Raw genomic sequence first — 20,313 nt, forward strand, 5'->3', positions numbered from 1 at the left:
TACAGCTAAGTGTACGGCAGGGCCTCCTGAATCTATTATCCTCATTTTCAATTGGTCATTGGAGCTTAATATAGATGTTCTGAATTTTTGTCAAGAAAAAAGATGCCAATTCATTGCATAGTGATGTTGAAGGTTCGAGAACGGAGCCCCTTGAGGAAGGTTCCGAAAGGTTTTTTACTATTTGAAACATCTCATGTGCGGAACTGGCACAAGTCTAGTAAAAAAAGAGTTAGGTGAGTATAATTTGGTGGCGACTGGTGCTTTGGGGCTTTGTGGCTCTGCCCCAGCAATTTGTAGTTCTGTAACATTTTTTGATGTAGTCATCGCCTCAAGCTCAGTGAGCAACCTCCTTAGAGCCTTGAGACCCTTACGGGTGAGTCGTTGCGCTTTACAAACTCTGAATGATTGATTGATCTCAATTTACATGCAATACCTTAAGTACCTGGCTTTTTATAGTTTAGTCTGGCAGCATCACGATGAGACGGGAGGTACCATGTGCAGGATTCTTTTTTGTAGGGTTTACCTTCTTATAGCTTATAGGTTATACCTTCTAACAGCCCTTGTTTTCTCAAGAAATACGCCTCATCTGTTGTGCAGATTGGCACTTTCAGTCTCAGTGGGTGCTGCAGGTTTAAGCTCTGCATGATCACGTCACTTAAGAAGCATCCAGTTCACAGCAGCCTGTCTTCAAAGTTTACATGAAAAGAGACTACCGGTCAGTGGTGTATTCTGGAGTAGCAGATCGTGGTATGATTTTGAATCTTCCATTCACTGCTGCCGCACCATTTACTGAATTCTATATTCTGTAACTGGTTCTTTAATTAAGAGTGTTAGCGAAATGCATTTTAACCTTTTTTTTTGTTTAAATTCACCCCTCTCAGTCGGGCTTCCGGGCAGGCTATAGTACCAAATCAGCTCTGCTCAGGGTTACAGAATTCTTGAAACATGACTTAGATGAAGGGGAGGCAGCTGCACTTCTGCTCCTAGACTTAAGCACACCCTTTGACACGGTTAATCAAGATACATTACTCCGGAGACTTATTTGCTTGGGTATAAGATGCAAAGCCCCCACAGGATTAGAATCCTTTTTGAAAGCTTGCTTTTTTCAGGTTCATTCTGACCAATTTAGATCTAAGGCACGCGCTGTTACATCTGGAGTTCCTCAGGGTTCTATTCTGAGCCCGCTACTCTTTAATCTGTATGTGAGACCATTGACTAATATTGTTGAGAGTTTTGGTCTGACTCAAATTCTCTTATGTGGATGACACCCAAATTGTGGTCTCCTTGACCTCTGAAAATAAATCAACTGTAGCTGCACTTCCCCTTTGTCTTCAGCAGCTGGCAAATTGGATGTCTGCTAATTCTCTGAAGCTGAATGGGGACAAGACCAAACTTTTATTGGTCGGTAAATCCCCTTCATTATGGAGCTCACATCTTTGGCTGACATCCTTGGGTGCTCCTCCACTTCCTGCCACATCGGTAAAGAGCTTAGGAGTATGGCTTGATCAGGAGGTGTCTATGAAAAAACAGATAACGATGGAAGCTGCCACGTGTTTTGGCATCCTAAAATGGCTAAGAAAAATCCTTTGTTGTATTCATTTTGTAGCCCAGTGCACCGTTGTCCAGGCCTTGGTCATGCCAAGGTTGGATTACGGAAACATTCTTTACCTAGGTGTCAATAAAATCTTACTAAAATGGCTCCAAGTAGTACAAAATGCTGCGGCGCGTCTTTTGCTCAGTCCAGCACAGCTTGTAAGCCTTGCTACTTCATTAACTTCTTTTCATTGGCTGCCTGTTGAAAAACAGGTGTATTTTAAAGCACTGTGCTTCATGTTTAAATTCCTCCACAACAGCACCCCCTCCTACCTGAGCACAGAAGTTACTTAATGCATGCTGCAATGGATCCTTAGATCGAGTTGTCAGCGACTTGCCGTTGTTCCTAGAGTCAAGATGTTCCGACAAGGTGGGCATGCGTTTTGTACTCTGGGACCCAAATTACGTAACTCTCTACTGTTACATCTGAGAAACTGTAATTCCTTGTTGGAATTCAGGAAGATGCTGCAAACTTGGCTGTTCCCATTGTCTTAATTTGTAAAAGTGTCTTAGAATACTGTACTCTCTGGTGAGTGCTGGGAAACCTGTTGTGCGCGCTTTATAAGATGGGTAATCAATCAATCAATCAGAATAGAGCGTTGGAGTGTGAGGCCCTTTCTGGAGATTATTGGTGGAGCCAAAATTTTCATTTTTTTCTAATTCTAGGAGTGATCTGGCAGCTCTAATGTGAATGGGAAGGTTTTTCCAGGCTTTAGGTGCTAAATATAAAAAAGTGTGGCTGCTGGCTCTTTCGATGCAGGGGACATGGTCGAGCAGCATGCTGGCAGAGTGAGGATGTCTGGTCGTGTTGTAGAAGCTTTGTGGATGTTCAAGTATGCCGGTCCTTGGTTTCGCAGTGCTTTTTAAGTGTGTTTGAGTGATTTGAAGAGGCCGAGTTTATGATTGGAGAGCCAGTGGAGGTCTTTGAGTGTGGTGATATGTGGGTGCAGGGTGGGAGTTTCATTGTGAGTGTGACTGCTTCATTTTGAATAACCCTAAGTCTCTTTGTGAGCCATGTGGTTTTGCCAATGTGAAGTGTGTTTCCTCTGTCGAGTTTGCTAGTTATTAGGACTTGGGCGATGGTTTGACACGTGTTGAGCAGAAGCCATCTGAAGATTTTCCTGAGGAGCCTGAGAATGTGGAAACAGGAGAAGGTGTTCAAGTTAATCTGGTTGTTTGATTGCCAATCAAAATTTCTAGTTTCTTAGCTTGGCTTGCACAGGGTGAGTGTGGGTCTGAAATTCTGAGGGCCAACAGATCAAGTGCCAGAATGAGAGTGTCTTTCTCGAAGAGTACCACCTCTGGTATGTCTGAGTTGAACTTCAAGCAGTTGGTCTTCATCCAGTAAGCAACTTCTTGCATGCAATCAATGGATTTTGTTTAGGTACTGGAGAGGATGAGCAGAGTGTCATGAGCATACAAGATGATGTTGCTCTGCAGGCTCAGAAAATGCTAGCAAACTGTGCCATGTAGACTTTGAAAAACCTGGGGCTGAGTGATAAGTCTTAGGGGGCATCGCAGATCAGGTTGGAGACAGTGGAGGGGTGCTGGAACAGACTAACAGCCTAGTATGGTTTGTGATCCAATGAAATGCCTTTCTTTGCATCTGGTTTCTTGGAGGTGCTGAGACGATTGAGTTAAACACGGTCTCAGAGGTGCTGCGTTGTCTTCCTCGTCCATGATGATGCAGATGTTACTGGTGGCAGTGATGAGGGCAGTCTTGGTGCTGTGATTTGATCTGAGTCCAGATTGGGATGGATCATAGACATAGGCCCTCATTACAACCCTGGCGGTCGGTGTTAAAGCGGCGGTAAAACCGCCAACAGGCCGCCGGTAAAAAAAATGGAATCACAACCGTGGCGGAAACCGCAAACATAGACAGACACTTTAACACTCCGACCGCCACAGTGGTAGAACAAACAGCGTGATGGTCACCGCCAACAGACAGGTGGAAGACAATGTACCGCCCACAGTTTCATGAGAGGCTAATCCGCCACCTTTTCCGGGGCGGATTCACTGTAAACAAGAACATGGCGGAAACAGGACTTGGAAGGGAAAACGTTCACCTCAACGCACCCCACTAGGAACCAGGACGCCATGGAGCCTGAACTCTAAATTCTACCTGCCATTCTCTTCCTGCTCCTCTACCAGGAGCATGAAAGCCGGCGGCGACGACCACAGTGAGTACCACACCTACGACACAGGGGAGGGGGAAGGGAAAAGAGAGTGACACACACACAGTGTCGTGAGGTGGATGGCTGTTGGGTGGGTGTGTGACTGCGTTTGTGTAGTTTGGGAGGTGGGCTCACAGACACACTGGTAGAGGACACAGGGGATGTGTGAATGGTAGTGGGGGTGGTGAGTGCACGTGAGCGGTGTGTGGTAATGGGCGTGCTGGTGATGGAGGTAGTGGCTGAAGATGTACTGCATGCAGGTGTGAGTGGAGACGTGACAGGGAGGGAGGAGGGAGACGAGGAGGAGGGGGACACAGTGGAGGCAGTGTATGTTGGTATGTGTGCATGGGTATGATGCTTGTGTGAGTACCTGTGGGATGTGTGGTGCTTATGTTTGCCAGAGCTACCCTTGTGTGTTGAGGTGTGTGCATGCTGGTCTGATGGTGTGCTTGGGATAGGCTGAGGTACTGGGGATTGTTGCTCGGTGGAGGAAGTTGGAGGGGGGAGGCTTGACACAGGGACAATGGCTGCCATCAGTGCTGAGGCCAGAGTCTGACAAGCTCGCTGTTGGGCTGCCTGATCAGAATGAATGCCCTCCAGGTATGCATTTGTCTGTTGAAACTGCCTCTCTACACCCTGGATGGCATTCAGAATGGCAGACTGCCCAACAGTGAGGGATCTGAGGAGGTCAATGTCCTCCTCACTGAGGGCAGCAGGGCTGACAGGGGCAGGGGCTGAGGTGCCTGGGGCGAAGGAGATGCCCACCCTCCTGGGTGAGCAGCCACGGGGCACACGCTGAGGGGCTGCTGGGAGGGGGGTGCTAGTAGGGGGGGTAGCGGCTGTACCTGTAGATGCGGTGGGCACAGAGGGCCCTGCCATCGCAATGGAGCTCCCATCAGAGGAGGAGTCGGTGTCGCTGGTCTCAACTCCTGTCCCCGCCGTGGAGCTCCCCTTGCCCTCCATCCCACTGGTGAATTCGGAGTCTGTAGTGTCGCCCTCCAGGGCCATGTGGGATGCAGTTCCCTCCTGCTCCGGTGGCACTGTTTCTCCGTGTGATGATGCTAATGCACACAAGAACAGGTAGACCACAAAAAAGGGGGGAAATAAAGTAGAAAAACATGTTCAGTGCATGCAATACGGCTACCGTTGGTGGACACTACAGACACAGCAGCCCTCTGCACTACGCCATGCACTTAGAGTTCCCTAATTAATCAATCACAGCGACATGGGGTACAAGGCCTATGCCCGATTGCTGCACACATTGAAGTCACAGGAGCCTGACTAGGGGTAGATGGCTCTTAACACTGGTGGGGTGGGGTGCCACATGGCCTGCCTTACGAAGGGACCTTGCCTACAAAACTGGCCCTGGCCTAGGGGTACCCACAGCCCACCTCCCCCGCCCAGACACCTCCAATGCGCGCTGAATCAGATGAATGTGACTGTACTCACCCCTTTGTGGCTGCTGTGATGCCCTCAAGCACCCATCCAACTCCGGATACGCCACCGCCAGGATCCGGAACATCAGGAGGGTCATAGTGCGATGGGCACCCCTCCCACGTTGGGAGGACATCCCCAGCTGGACCTTCGCCGTCTTCTTGCTCCAGCGGCGAATGTCCTCCCATCTTTTCCAGGAGTGGGTGCTTCGTCTGTGGTGGACCCCCAGGGTTTGGACTTCCTTGGCGATGGCACGCCAAATATCCTTCTTCTGGTGGGCGCTGACCTACAGGAATAGTACAGGGGAAAAGGAGAAGATATAACTGTCCGGACCGTCACAGTCATTGGCCCACGTTTCTACCCTTGCCATGACGCACATGCACTCACTGTCGTTGGATGCACGCCTCATTCCCCCCCCAATCTCCCATCCACACCACTCCAAACAGGCATTGCCCATACAGCATGCTCACAGTGTACTCACCTGTTTGTCTGGAGGACCGTAGAGTAGCGTGTACTGGGGGAGGACCCCATCCACTAGTTTGTCCAACTCCTCCGATGTGAAGGCAGGGTCCCTTTCCCCAGACACTTGAGCCATTGTTGCTTCCAGACTGAGGTCACAGCAGCACTTGCAGTGTAGGTCCTCTCCTGTTGAAGATCAGGTATCAAGTGAATGAACAGAGAGAAAATGGCGGTCACGTCCGCGGCAGTGCGTACCGTCACCACCGGCGTACATCGCCATTGGCTCCCTGGACCCATAGGGTCCAATGTTAACCAATGCAGGATTGCGCCGCGGTTTTCGACCGCCTACCGCGACAGTGTACAATGCCAGCGCTGTTACCTCATACCCCCTTGTCCCACCTTACAGGTCAGGCAGCCACCATTTCAGGGGGCCACGTGCCATTAATTGTAAATGCGTCACACATATCTTGGCCTTGCATACACACTAAGACAGGCACATAGCGGATTGAAAAATGTGTGGAATAAAGTTGTGTTTTCTTACCTCAGTGTTGGCTGACCCTCTGCTCGCTGTTCTCATTCATAGAGCACGTCCTCTGGGGCAGGTGTGGAGATGGCGGCATCCTCCGGTGTACAGACCGCTGGTGGACCTGTCGACAATGGAAGAGCGACATGTAATTGTCACCTACAGACTTGACTGTGCCACAATCCATGAACTGTGTGCCCAGTTGGAGCCAGACCTGATGTCAGCTATCTGCCATCCCACAGGTATCCCCCCTCTAGTGCAGGTCCTGTCAGTACTCCATTTCCTGGCAAGTGGGTCTTTTCAAACTACAGTGGCCGTAGCATCAGGGATGTCCCAGCCTATGTTCTCCAACGTGTTGTCCAGAGTGTTGTCTGCCCTGCTGAAACACATGTGCAGCTACATAATTTTCCCTCAGGTGGAGGATTTGCCTACAGTGAAAGGTGACTTCTATGCTTTGAGACATATCACCAACATCATAGGTGCCATTGATGGGACACATGTGGCCTTGGTCCCCCCCAGCAGGAGTGAACAGGTGTACAGAAACCGGAAGAGTTACCATTCAATGAATGTGCAGATGGTGTGTTTGGCCGACCAGTACATCTCCCATGTGAACGCCAAGTTTCCTGGCTCAGTGCATGACGCTTACATTTTGAGGAATAGCAGCATCCCTTACGTGATGGGGCAACTCCAGAGGCACCCTGTGTGGCTATTAGGTGAGGACATGGACCCTATACAGTGTGAATATTTGTCTGGGGTTGCCCCTAAGGGTTAGTGTGTGTCTAACAGTTGTCCCTCGACATTTGCAGGTGACTCTGGCTACCCCAAGCTGTCATGGCTACTGACCCCAGTGATGAATCCCAGGACACATGGGCGAACTAGGAGGGTTATAGAGAGGATCTTTGGCCTCGTGAAGGCCAGGTTCAGGTGCCTCCATATGACAGGTGGTTCCCTATTCTACTCACCATAGAAGGTGTGCCAGATCATCGTGGCCTGCTGTATGCTGCACAACTTGGCTTTGCGACGACAGGTGCCTTTTCTGCAGGAGGATGGTCCAGAAGGAGGTGTTGTGGCAGCTGTGGAGCCTGTGGACAGTGAAGAAGAGGAGGCAGAAGAAGAGGATATCGACAACAGAAACACCGTGATTCATCAATACTTCCAGTGAGACACAGGTAAGAAGACATCACTGCCTCCTACATCTGATACACTTGTTCTACCTCTCATTTGTCTCTCATTTTCACCCAGTGTATGGACCCTGATTTGTCATTTTCCCTTTCGATTTCACAGATGTGGGTCCCACTGTGTGACCACTGCTATGTTACCTCATGGACTAGAGCTGTGTGACATAGGTATGTTGACAATAGAATGGACATTGCTATTTCCCTCAGTTATTGTATAATACACATTTGTGAAAGCACAGACTGACTCCAGATAGTTTTGTGATTTAAGGGTGTTTATTTAAGTGCTAATTAGTGGAGGGGGTTGTAAAATGGTCAGGGGTGATGGTGGAGGAATGTCCATGGCATAGTCCAGTCTATTAGTCTCACAGGTGCATTGTCCAAAGGGCCATAAGAAGTGGAGCTGGGGCAGTTTAAGGATGGACAGGGACAAACTGGGACAGAAGGATGACAATCAGGATGGTCTAATTTCTTGGCGGGGGTCTTGACATTGTTCTCTGTCTTTGTCCTGGATCTCAGGGACCGCTTGCGGGGTGGTTCTCCATCTGCTGGGGCTGGGGTGCTGGTGTCGTGGTCCTGTGGCGGTGCCTCCTGACCACTAGCGCCGGCAGAGGTGGTGGGCAGTTCATCGTCCAGGCTAGTGTCAGGGGCCCCTTGTTGTGCCACATTGTCCCTCCTGGTGTTCACGAGTTCCTTCAGCACCCCTACAATGGTGCCCAGGGTGGTATTGATGGATTTGAGTTCCTCCCTGAACCCCAATTACTGATCCTCCTGCAGCCGCTGTGTCTCCTGAAACTTGGCCAGTACCGTTGCCATCGTCTCCTGGGAATGGTGGTAGGCTCCCATTATGTTGGAGAGCGCCTTGTGGAGAGTGGGTTTCCTGGGCCTGTCCTCCCCTTGTCGCACAGCAGCCCTCTCAGTTCCCCTGTGTTCCTGGGCCTCTGCCCCCTGAACCGTGTGCCCACTACCACTGCCCCCAGGTCCCTGCTGTTGTTGGGGTGGTGGGTTAGCCTGGGTTCCCTGTAGTGGTGGATACACTGCTGCTTGACGTGTCCTGGGGACAGAGGTATGGGCCCGCTGGGTGGGTGCTGTGCTGGTGTTTCCTGAGGGGGGAGGCTCTGTGGTGGCTTGTGCCAGTGTGAGGGGAACCGACTGTCCCGAGGTCCCAGATGGGCCGGGCTGGTCATCTAGATCCAGTTGGACAAAGCTGCTGTCATCACTGTGGGCCTCTTCTGTGGGTGGAGTGGACATGTCTGGTACCTCCTGTCCGGTGACGTTGGGTAGGGGTCCTGCAGGGGTGTAAAGGCATGATTATTGCATCTGTGTGTGCCATGGTGTGCAATGGGTGGGTGACCCTGTACCCCAGTGCTTGCATTCCTGTGTAGGACCTTGTGTGCTAATTGTTTAGGGGTCTGTGTGGGTATGTGTAGTGGCCATGCATTGGTGATGGGTGTCCATGTTTTGTTGTTGCATGCAGGGCTTGGTGTGGGGATGTGTGGTTTGTGATAGTGGGACATATGTGAGGAGTTGGAGTGATGGGGTGAGGGGAGGGTATGTGATAGCATGCAGGTAGGGTGGTTGATGTAATAGTTAAGATTTGACTTACCAGAGTCCATTCCTCCAGCTACTACTGCGAGGCCCTCAGGATGCAGTATAGCCAAGACCTGCTCCTCCCATGTTGTTAGTTGTGTGGAAAGAGGTGGGGGTCCGCCGCCAGTCCTCTGAACTGCGACGTAGTGTCTTGAGACTACACAACGCACCTTCCCCCGTAGGTCGTTCCACCTCTTCCTGATGTCATCCCGTGTTCTTGGGTGCTGTCCCACTGCGTTGACTCTGTCCACGATTCTGTGCCATAGCTCCATCTTCCTAGCTATGGTGGTGTGCTGCACCTGTGATCCGAATAGCTGTGGCTCTACCCGGATGATTTCCTCCACCATGACCCTGAGCTCCTCCTCAGAAAACCTGGGGTGTCTTTGCGGTGCCATGGGGTGGTGTGGGTGATGTGTGCAGTGGTGTGTGCTGTGATGTGTGGGGTGATGTTCAGGGGTGTGTGGTGTTTTGTGCAGGGTGTTTTGTGCGTGTATGTGTGATGGTGTTGTGTGCCTCTGTATGCTGGTGTTGTCTTTGCTGTGCTGTCTCTCTGGCCTTCGTCTACATTTTTGGTTGTAAGGGTTTGTGGGTGATGTGGGCGGGTGGTTTATATTGTATTCGTTGTGTGGGAGTGGTGTGTGTATGTGTATCAGGTGTGTGTATTTGGAACTGTCCAATGTGGTTGTGTATTGTAAGTGTGTGTGTATTTTGAGCGCTGCAGTGTGTACTGCCAATGGTTTACTGCGGTTTAAAGACCGCCGCGTGGATTCGTGGGTCGTGATAGTGTGGGTGTATTCCTGTTGGCGTGACGGTGAAGGTTTTGTTATCAACAGTTTATCACTGACCTTTGGTGTGGCAGACTTGTGTGGGTGTCTAGATTTTGGCAGATTCCGAGCTGTGGGTCGTAATAGCTGTGGTGGAATTCCGCGGCGGTGTGTTGGCGGTCTTCTGCACGGCGGAAAGTGGCAGTTACCGCCAATGTTGTAATGACCCCCATAGTTCTCAATAAAGTTGTCGGCCAGTCGGTTGTTTATGAGCTTTCTAGGATTTTCGCTGGGTAGGGTAGCAGGGAGATGGGTCAGTAGTGTGCTAGTGTCTTCAGGTCTGCTAAAGGGTTTTACAGTATTGATAGGATGGTGGCATGTTTCTAAGGGTCCGGGCATTTCGTGGATCTGTGTTGCTGATGGTATTACCAGAGGGCGGAACTGTAGGTATGGTTGTCATATTCATTTTGGTTGTGTTTCTGTCCATGCTACATCTGTTTGCAGTGGCATTTGGTGAGTCATAGGTTGTCTGTGTACTAGCTTGATGTTTGGACAAAACTTCGGATTAAAAATATCAGTAGGCCAATATGTCAGAAAATAAATATCAGATTGCACAAATATTGTAACAATATTTGACAGATATGTAAACTACCACTGGGCTCGAATCAATCATAAAGCCTTTCTTTATACTGGAGTAACTGACTAGAGTTGTATGTGCCGGACAAAAAGGGTTAAGCAGTGCTTTTCTAGGAAGTTGATGTTGAAAGCAATAATTATTGTGCTCTAATATACTATGACACATTGTCCTGAGGATGGTCTCATGGACGGTTTGGGCCTTGGGAGACTGAAACGTCGACCTTATACCTTCCACAACGCAATTCAATGCATGAGCTGCTGGAGTCCATTAGGAGTGATGTAGGATTGTTTGAAAGACTGCATACAGGACTCAAACCTTTTGTGGTTGGAGAGTCAGGAGGGCTGGCACTCTCCTTCTGTCCCATGGATGTAAAGGGATTGTGGACTAAAGGGGTGTAACAGTGTTGCAACAACGCTGCTTTGTAATATAGAAACGGGGCCGATATTGCCATATCCCCGGGGCACTGAAATAAGAAAAGAGGGCCAAGCTCTGCAAGCAAACCCGGATTAAAAGCGTGACGGAAGGGGCTTGAGGCGGCAAAGACAGGGAGGAGGAGGAGGAAGACGTCCAGAGAGAGAGAACACAGAGAAGATCAACCAGCGGAGGAGACGAGTGTAGCAGTGCAGAGATGCCCCAAACGAACAGGAGAGACGAAACAACAGCGGGACAAAGCGAAAGAACCAGCCACGTCCCTGGAGGGATGTGGCTCATGCAGGTACATGCCTGCATACAGAATCCTATGGGATATTGGTGGAGGTGGGGAGGAGGGAAGGACAGATTGTGGGAAGGGAGCGAGCATACTACTCTTCGGCTCCACCTTATCACCACTTTCAGTAGGAAGGACACCTCACTGAATCATTAATGTTTAGTAAATATATTATCCTAACAGACACAATAAGGTGTTTGTATTATATTTTCCCTTCTTTTTCTCCCACATGGGACTTTTCTCCTCTCCCTTTTGTCCTTCTCTCTTTTTTTAACTCTTTCACCCCCACCCCCTCTACTAAATAACAACAAAAGAAGAGAAAATAAAGTCCACTTACCTTTATTTCCTGGTTCTATTTTGCCCACATGGTCCTGCCAAGGTTGGAGGAAGTCCCAGGAAACACCCCCTAGAAGAAAGGAGACACAGAGGACATCAGAACAACACATAGAAACCCGAATAGAAAAACAAGACAAGAAAGAAGAACAGTAAAAGAAGGAAACGGAAATAAACCATTTACCTTTACATACTCTAATTTAATAAATTCCACCTATTATTAAATTCTGGCTGAGCTAATTTTTTTGCCTTCCCAAACAACACCCAAAAGAACCCATCACAAGGGGTCACCAGTGCCTTTGTATAAAAACACCCAAAATTCTCTTTGATGCTTTGCTATATTGATGAATATATTATTAGTGAATATATGCAAATTTATTTTTCCAGAAACTAATCACACGCTGTTTGATGATTCATTCATTTACGGAATATGATTTGTGGTTATTTACAACATTAATACTATTTAATATCGCTGAAATATTTGTATGCAAATGATTCCTCCATGAACATTGTATGTTTTACAGTTTAGATTATGCAGTTTTGTGGGGAATATTGGGTTACCCTGTTTATTTGTAACAGTGGAGGATTAGTCGTACCATCTTCAGGGCATAGGTGTGGGCATCTCCTAATTTTATAGGTTACATTGTCCTCCACCTTATACAGATCCATCACCGCCTTTCACTCCCTTAAGGTGGGGACCTCCGGCACCACCTTCAGCGACATGCTACATCTCTTATAGCCACTACTAGTTCCAGGTTACAAAAGAGAAGCTAAGCCTGTGGGATATCCGCATCAGTCGGGACACCAAGCAGAATGTACTTGGGCAAGAGGAATATCTGTTCCAAGTATGTTGCGGAGCTCCCTCATCAGATTTGGCCAATATGCCTGAACAGCTTTGTAGTCCCAGAGTGTGCCCACAAATGTAGCCCCGCTCCTTTGCAGCTCACACAGTCCAGAGACTCCACTCTCCCTATTTTCTGTAGTTGTTCACGATCGTAGTAGACTTGATGTGATATCTTGAGCTGTATCAGTTGCAACTTGGACTTAATGGTCACTTTTCTTGGGTGCATCATGGCTGCTTCCCAGTCCGCATCGTCCGTCTCTCCCATGTCCCTCAGCCACCTCTCTCTTAGCTTACCCAGTGTATTCGAGTTTTTTTAATAGGTAAGTGAGATCACCTTTGAATCAAACTTTTCCATGAGGAACCTGCCCGCAAGGGGAGCATAATTGGGTATGTCTAGTTCTCCCAGCCACTCTGCTTGCCAAGCATGTTGAAGCTGCACATTTTTTAGGTATTCTTTCGGGTGCTTTTGGTATTCCCTCTGAAGGGAGGAAAAGGGCATTAGGTTTCCATCTTCCAGAAGATCACTGATCTGGGAGATCCCAAGCATTCCCATGCCCCAAAACCCTTGAGTTTCCCCAGTTTCTGCATCCTCGCTTCTTCCCAAACAGACATTGCTCGGGTAACCATACTCGCCCATCCTATACATACTATGGCTTTCTTCCAGGCTTCCAGTACCACCTGCGTTGCCAGCAGTAAATGTTGGATGCCCTCTCCTCTGTACATATAGTGTAGATGTGACCATGGGGCAAACTGTGCTTGTTCCAACCTATAGGTGGAGTGTCCCTGAGGTGCAAATGTCCAATCGTTTCTTAACACTATATGCATAGCTATATGTAGGTCCTAACACCTGGGAGAGTGCACGCACTGTTAAATGAACTGTTGAAGCATCTCAAGGACTATTCCGGGGTGCCCCAGCTCCAGTAGTGTCGTCAAGTCCCCCTCTAATTTGGCAAACGTAGCCTCTGGGATTGGATAATACGTGTTCTGCAAGGCATGTAGAGGTTTGGGGAGCATAATAATTTTAGCGATGGCCACCCTCCCCAATCATTTGGATTGCTGATTACTCTTGTGACATCCTATTCGTAATAAATTTTGAACTGTTCAAATTATCTGCACTGAATGACTTGAAAATCTACAGGTTACATCATGGACTGATTTTTGCAACCAAGTTTTTGTGAATTAGATATTTTTGTATTCTATATGTGCTATTGGGGTTCCTCATTGTGTTTTTTCTTTATTGTGAGGTTGGTTGACCTCGGAGGGTTGGGGTTTCCCCAGTGGGGTCCCCACATTTATTAAGGTAAACTAGCACCGTGAGCGCCACAACTCCTCATATTACACCCCACCCTCCCCAAAGGTTCTGGGGCAGCACATGCCAGACCTCCGCCTCTTCTTGAAAATTCAGTTGTACCCGCCCCAGGTACCTGGACAGACTTATCTCCCTATGGGGAGTCACATTTATGTCCAAGTACTGGAAACTGCCTGTTTCCAATTGGAATCTCTGAGGGAGGGTGGTCATGTCAAATGAACCATATGGGTGGCAAAGCACTGAATCATCCCAGTTTTTACTTTAGACAAAGTAAGTGCCATATGTCAAAATTTCTGAAGGATGGCAGGGATCGTTTTTGCGGGCACAGTAGCATATAGAGAAATATTGTCCCTGTAAAGTGATACCATTTGCTCCTCTGAGTGAACGCCAGAGACCCTAAATCCACAGATGTCAAGACAACTGCAGACCATGCAGGCCAAGGGCTTAATAGTGAGGGGAAATAGAAGGTGGGGGCAGGAGGCAGCCCTGTGGGGTTCCCCTCTCGATCAGGAATGTCAGTGAAAGTGTACCGTTCGCCCTCACTGCTGCCGGTATAGTAGCACTATCCACTTTCTGTAGATAGGGCCAAAGCCACATTTCTTTAGTGTCTGGTGAAGGAAAGGCCAGTGGACCATGTCAAATGCCTTTTTGGCATCCAACCTCTCTGTTGGCAACACTGACATCCAATTATGCATATGGCATAGGGTAAGTCTGGTAGACAGGCCAGACATAAAGCCAGACTGGTCTCTATGTAATCAGAATAACTACAACCATAAGAAGCCAAGTGGCCAGAATCATGGCCAGCCCCTTGGTTTCAGTGTTCAACAAGAAAATTAGGCAATATGACTTGCAACTAGTTGCCAGCTTACTATTCTTTTGTATTATGGTGATGGTGCACATTAGAGATCAGGTGATGATTCCCCCTTGTCGTGGGCCTCTCACCCATCGGGCCTCTGCTTCTCCCTTGCTCAACCATGCTAGTGACTTACCTGGCTTGTCCCCGGCATCATACAGGTGATGCTGTGTGGCTAGCATTTGTTTCTTTGCCCCCTCCTGCACCAGATCGCAGTATTCCATACAGAGCGCTTCAATTTTACAAATGTTGGGCCTGCAAACCTGGATGTGCTCCAATAAAGAACTATTAAGCCAATTATCTGCCTTTGCAGGCACCAATGTTTGTTGTAACCCGATAAGAATGTTTTACAGAGACCCATGCTTGTTTACAGAGACCAATGCTTGTTGGGACCAATGCTTGTTTAAGAGCAGTGCTTGTTTAGGACACATGTTGCTCAAGTTTCTAGCATCCCAATTACTCAGAATGGGTGTTTCCAGATGTAGCAGGTATTTAAACCACACCCAGCCTGAGTGAACCGCTTGCTGTAAAGGTCACCGGCTGCAGAGAAGGAGTCTCTGCTTCTCCACATTTGATTTTCACATTCAGTCCTGTATCTTGGATGCTGCTTCTAGAGAGAGGAAGAGAATGAGAGAATTAACTACTAAAAAGGCAGTTACATGCTGTGCTCGCTCAAAAGGCATTTATTTGTGAAAACCTTCCATTTGCTGACTTGATATTCGACAGACAGATGTTTCGGAGCATGATGCCTGCTTAGAGCAGGCGTTAAAAGGGGCACACTATTGTTTACAATGTGGCATATGTACTGTTCAGGGTTAGCGTCAAAATTTTGGCCCTAACCCCGAATAGTACATCAATGACGTAAAATGTTTTGAAGCTATTTCCCCCTACCCTGCACCTCAGTGCGCCGTATCTTAGATACGGTGCACATATGGTGGCGGTAGGGAGGCACTAAGGGGTGCAAGGAAAGTGGCGCGGCACTGGGTGCGGCCCCACTTTCCTTAAATCTGCCCCAGAGTATAGAAGGATCAGCCTCTTTCCTCTATCAGCTGAGTGCCCCTCATGGATCCCTTCCCCCTCCATAGACCAGTCATATGACAGTGTCTTGTGACAACAGTGAGAGGAAGGCCCCATCCAAGTGTGCCTCGCACATTGTCTCCTGCCACCTCCAACATGTCATCCCATTGCACTTCGATGCACTGTGTGCCTCTGTTCTGCATCATTCCCCATCTCCGCTATTCACCTGACCTGCTGGCCCTACCCCTTTGGTCTCGCCCTTCGGACATCATCTTCCAGATTTCATCCAGATCTAGCACCATCCTGGTGGTCATACCAGTCCTATGCTCCCCTAATTGTGAGCAGCCTCCCCCCAAAACATTCAGTTTGGCCAGGTATAGGAGCACTTTTCGCAGGTTAAGTGATCAAAGTTTTTGCTTAATAGCCAGGAATGACTTTCTTTGGGTCCTAACCCTGCACGTGTAGTCAGGGAAAGTTTGTATCATGGTCCCTTCAAATCTGGAATACCCATTCTTTCTGGCCCACTGCAGTAAAGGTTTTGGTCCCTACAGTTAAGAATTTTAACAATAATTCCACTGAGGGGGCCTCCAGCCAGAGGACATCATGTCAATGATCGGTACGCTTGTTCAATCACAAAGAAGTCAGACAGGGACCCATCAAGTCGGTGAGCCATTGCTTGAGGAAGAACTCTGTGACCTTTCCCTCTGTTCATTCTGCGAACCCCACAAAACGCAGATTGCAATGTCCGGATCTCCCTTCTGCATCCCAAAGGAGCTCATTAAAATGATTAGTCAGTGTCTTTACCTCCTGCCTGTGCACCTTTACCTCAGTCGCTTTGGAGCACCCAGAGACTTCCTGGAGATCTGCGTGCAGCAGGTTTACTTAAATTGTGATGCCATCCATTTTATATTCCAGGATCTGTTTGGAGCTCTCCATCACCACCAGGATCTGCGACCCTGAGCCTGAGGGTTCCGTGCTAGCAGTCGGAGGTGCACATCTCTCCTCCACCCCCACCTGGCACATGTGAAGCGGTCTATGTCCAATTGCTGCAATTCTCTCATGGTCTTCCCTCACACCATACTGGAGCCCATGTCAACCACAGCGCCTCACACTACATCAGACCCTCTAGAGTTAAATGAGGCCTCATCCAATCCACATACGGTGGGCAATGGGTCCAAGGGTTTCCTCATAGGGTAGATCCAACTGCACTGAATCACTCCGCAGGTGGCAGGTAAGGGGAGAATGCCAGAGCCCGATTTCTCAGTCCTAGTCCACGGTACTCTCTGCCTAAAATGTTCTTCCTAACCTCCAGTGCTACCTATCGTGGCTAGGACCCTATATCTACACGCCTACAGGGCAATGGCAGTCTCAATATCAATCCCTGAGGGTCAGTGACTTCTCCACACCTGGGAGGAGGGTAGCTCATGGAGTGGTCCCCTGTACCACTGGCCCTCATCTCCCCAGACCGTCAGGCCAAATGTGGCATGGCTCCATTCTCACCCAGAAAGTGCCCGATGCATCACAACCCAACAGCACCAGCCCGCCAGATCATTAACATAAAGGGAGGTAAGGATTCAGGCCTCCAGGCTCCCCACTCAACTTTGCAGTCATGCAGGCCTCTGCCCCTCCAATTTCTGCAGCCTGCAGCTTCAGGCCTCAATTCAGGGCCTCACCAGCATTGCAAAGTCAGACAGCCTGCCCGTAGGGGAGCATGTTGTTTGCCACAGGCTCTCCAGCAGTGATCCAGCCCTCACAGGCGGTTCTGCTGGAGTCATGCTGTATCATGGGGTGGGGAGAAGGAGATGAGAAGAGGGATTCCCTGTCAAGCCCCTGAAAGGAGTGCAGGCCCAGGCCCTTTGGCGACCACCACATGAGCCACTTCCATGCCTCACTGGTTCATAGGACCCTTCGTCTCAGGCCCGTGCAGTGGCTATAACTGTGTTCACCAGAGGTGCAGGACCATCAATGCTTTTGGGCAGCACCTTTCTCCTCTGCACCCGGTCCTCTGGGACCGGGTCCACTTTACCCAGCACAAGCTCCGCAGCACCGATCAGCTTTCCAGGGGGACTCTTCTGGCTCAACCTCAAGGCATGTTTACAGTTCAAGAATTTTCAGGATTTCGACAGGGTGCTGGGAGCTCTCTCCTAGCATGTCTTGTCAGCCATATTGCTTTGGTTATATCAGTGATATTGTTTTTAACAATATTGGTGCTTTTAACATTGGTTTAGATAATATAGTGGTAAAAAATGTTGTTTTATAATAATTTGAATTTGTTTCAGTTGATCTATTAATTTTACCATTTTTATATAAAGGTTATTTATTTAAAAAACATATAGAGCCTGATTTAGATTATAGTGGAGAGAATACTCTGTCACAACTGTGACGGATATCCCGTCCGCCATATTACAGTCCCATAGGAAATATTGGGATTGTAATACGGCGGATGGGATATTTGTCACATTTGTGATGGAGTAACCCCCTCCGTCAGGATCTAAATCAGGCACATAGTTTGTAGTTTTAAGTGATTTAGAATTTTATATTTTATATTTTATAGTAATTTATAGTGTTGTAGCGGGTTGATGGGTTTGGAGGTGGATAAGGTGGGAAGTAAATTAAGTCATAATTAATAAACAATTAATTATTAATTAATTACTTAATTGATTTCAATAATGTAATTTATGGATTACTTATTTATTTTACTTTAATTTTACTTGTGGGTGCTAGGCTTGTAGGGGTGTAGGGTAGGACGTTAATTAATAATTAATAATGCAATATTTTATTGTTATTATGTAAGCTATGGAATGTGGGACACTAGGTTTGTAGGGGTAACAAGTGGTAAGCCATTTAATTAATAATTAATGTAATGTTATTTGTAAATTAATTTTTTAATTGGATTGTAAATATTTAAATTGTGGAATCTTTAAATATTTTAATTATATTTCAGTTGCAGGCTGCTAGGTTTTTAGGTGTCTTGGCAGCTAGGTTTTTAGGGGTATAGGGCGGGAAATTAATTTATTATTAACTTAAGAAGAATTATTTGTTAATTAATAATTATTTTTTTAATCTGTAGTCATCATGTAAAATTATCGTTTTTATTATAAATGTATATATTTACTTATCTTCAATAATAGGTTTTATATTAAGAGTCTAATATTTGTTATACATTCATGTACATTCATACTTTCCCCACTCTCTTAGACTGTAGTAGGAATAGAATAATTAACCTCTTTGCAATTTGACAATTTTCCTACTGTTGTGCAGTTTTGAGTGGGAATAGTAAGTTCACTCCTCTGAAATATAACGCTTTCCATACTGTTACACAGACTGGAGTGGTAAAAGTAAATTTTACCTCTCCAAAGTGCAACACTTTCCCTCCTATTGTTGCTATTTGGAGTGGGAATAGTACATTTCACCACTCTGAAATCAAATGATTCCCCTATTGGTGCACAAACTGGAGTGAGAATAGTAAATTTCACTGCTCCAAAATCCAACAGTCTCCTACCATTGCATAAACTAGAGCAGAAATTGTATATTTAATATTCTTAGAAGCCATTAGTTTTATTAATGCTGTCTAAAGAGAGTTATAGCATTGTTTTATATTTTTTGCATTTAACGTTATTTGTTTTCATTCTAAAATTTATTTTAATGTGCATAGTATTTTTTGTGAATGTGTTTTTTTGGGACTTTTCATTTTCTAATATTATGTTTTTTATTGAGGGCATTAATATATTTGTATGCCTCTCATGCAAGAGAAAACCAGTATTCGAAGACAGGACAGATTTAAACTTGTTTAATGAATCCGGCTAGTTCTGACCTCAAGACACAGAGAGATGAGTTTCAGTCTGAAAAACACCATTTTGTTGACATATTTATTCTCTGAAAACCATAGAAATGGAAAACATACTTCTAAAATTCTTATTTGCCCAATTTACATCATTATTACATGTCTTCTGGTAATTTGGAACTGTAGCCTTGTTCAAAGGTGTTTCAACCTCATCCATATGGGCGGTATCATTGAAATTTTATGCACTTTACTTCACATAATGTCTCATGTAAAATCATTATGGGTAAACATAAAACAATACACAACTAATGTTTCTAAACACAGCTAACAGAGTGAAAGTGATCTGTTCTGATTATAGTACTATGTGATTTTGGATTCAAGTCCCAGGCACAGTCCTGACATACAACCTTTAACTTTGTGTTCATTCACAACTGCAGAAAGGAAAAATTGCGTATTGCTTAACTCTTTCTTTGAAAACAAAACATGCAAAATGGCAGTTCGATTCAACTTGTGCTGCCTTTCAATCATTGGGCAAAGTCACACTGGCTGGATACAATGTATCAAGAAACTCAATGGTATCCACAGCTTCTTAATCTCCTCCCCTTTATGAACAGCATTTTAAAGGCAAATCTGTCTCTTTATTCATGTCAAAGACATAAAACTGTACTGTGCTGTTGTACCAAAAGTCTCATCTTCCATAATCCACTTAAATACAGTCTCACAGCTGATAATGTGGCACACTCAGTTAGCAAGACAAGGAATCAGGAGAAGTCCGATCCACCACAATGTGTTAAGGTCCCCAGTCTCCAACACTGGACATGTGCGTTTGCGGTGCCCAGCTCCAAACATCAGTGGCAGTCCTGAGCGAGGCAATGGGCTTAACGCAGAGGAACAAAAGCCCTTCCCAACATAGTCTCTTGACTCCCAGCGCCAAACCTTCACCTCCGCCTACACCTCAAAAGCACCCGAGTGGTGGGGACTGATTTATCAATTTCTATCTATCTCCCATTGTCCGAGACCTACGCCTCTACATTAGAGAAAAAGGTTACCTACTCAGAAGACCTTTGAACATAACTTGACAAAAAGAATACCACTTAGTAACCAATGATGTGATCTCC

This window comes from Pleurodeles waltl, chromosome 1_1 (genome assembly GCF_031143425.1).
Source record: "Pleurodeles waltl isolate 20211129_DDA chromosome 1_1, aPleWal1.hap1.20221129, whole genome shotgun sequence".
NCBI classification, from domain to species: Eukaryota; Metazoa; Chordata; class Amphibia; order Caudata; family Salamandridae; genus Pleurodeles; species Pleurodeles waltl.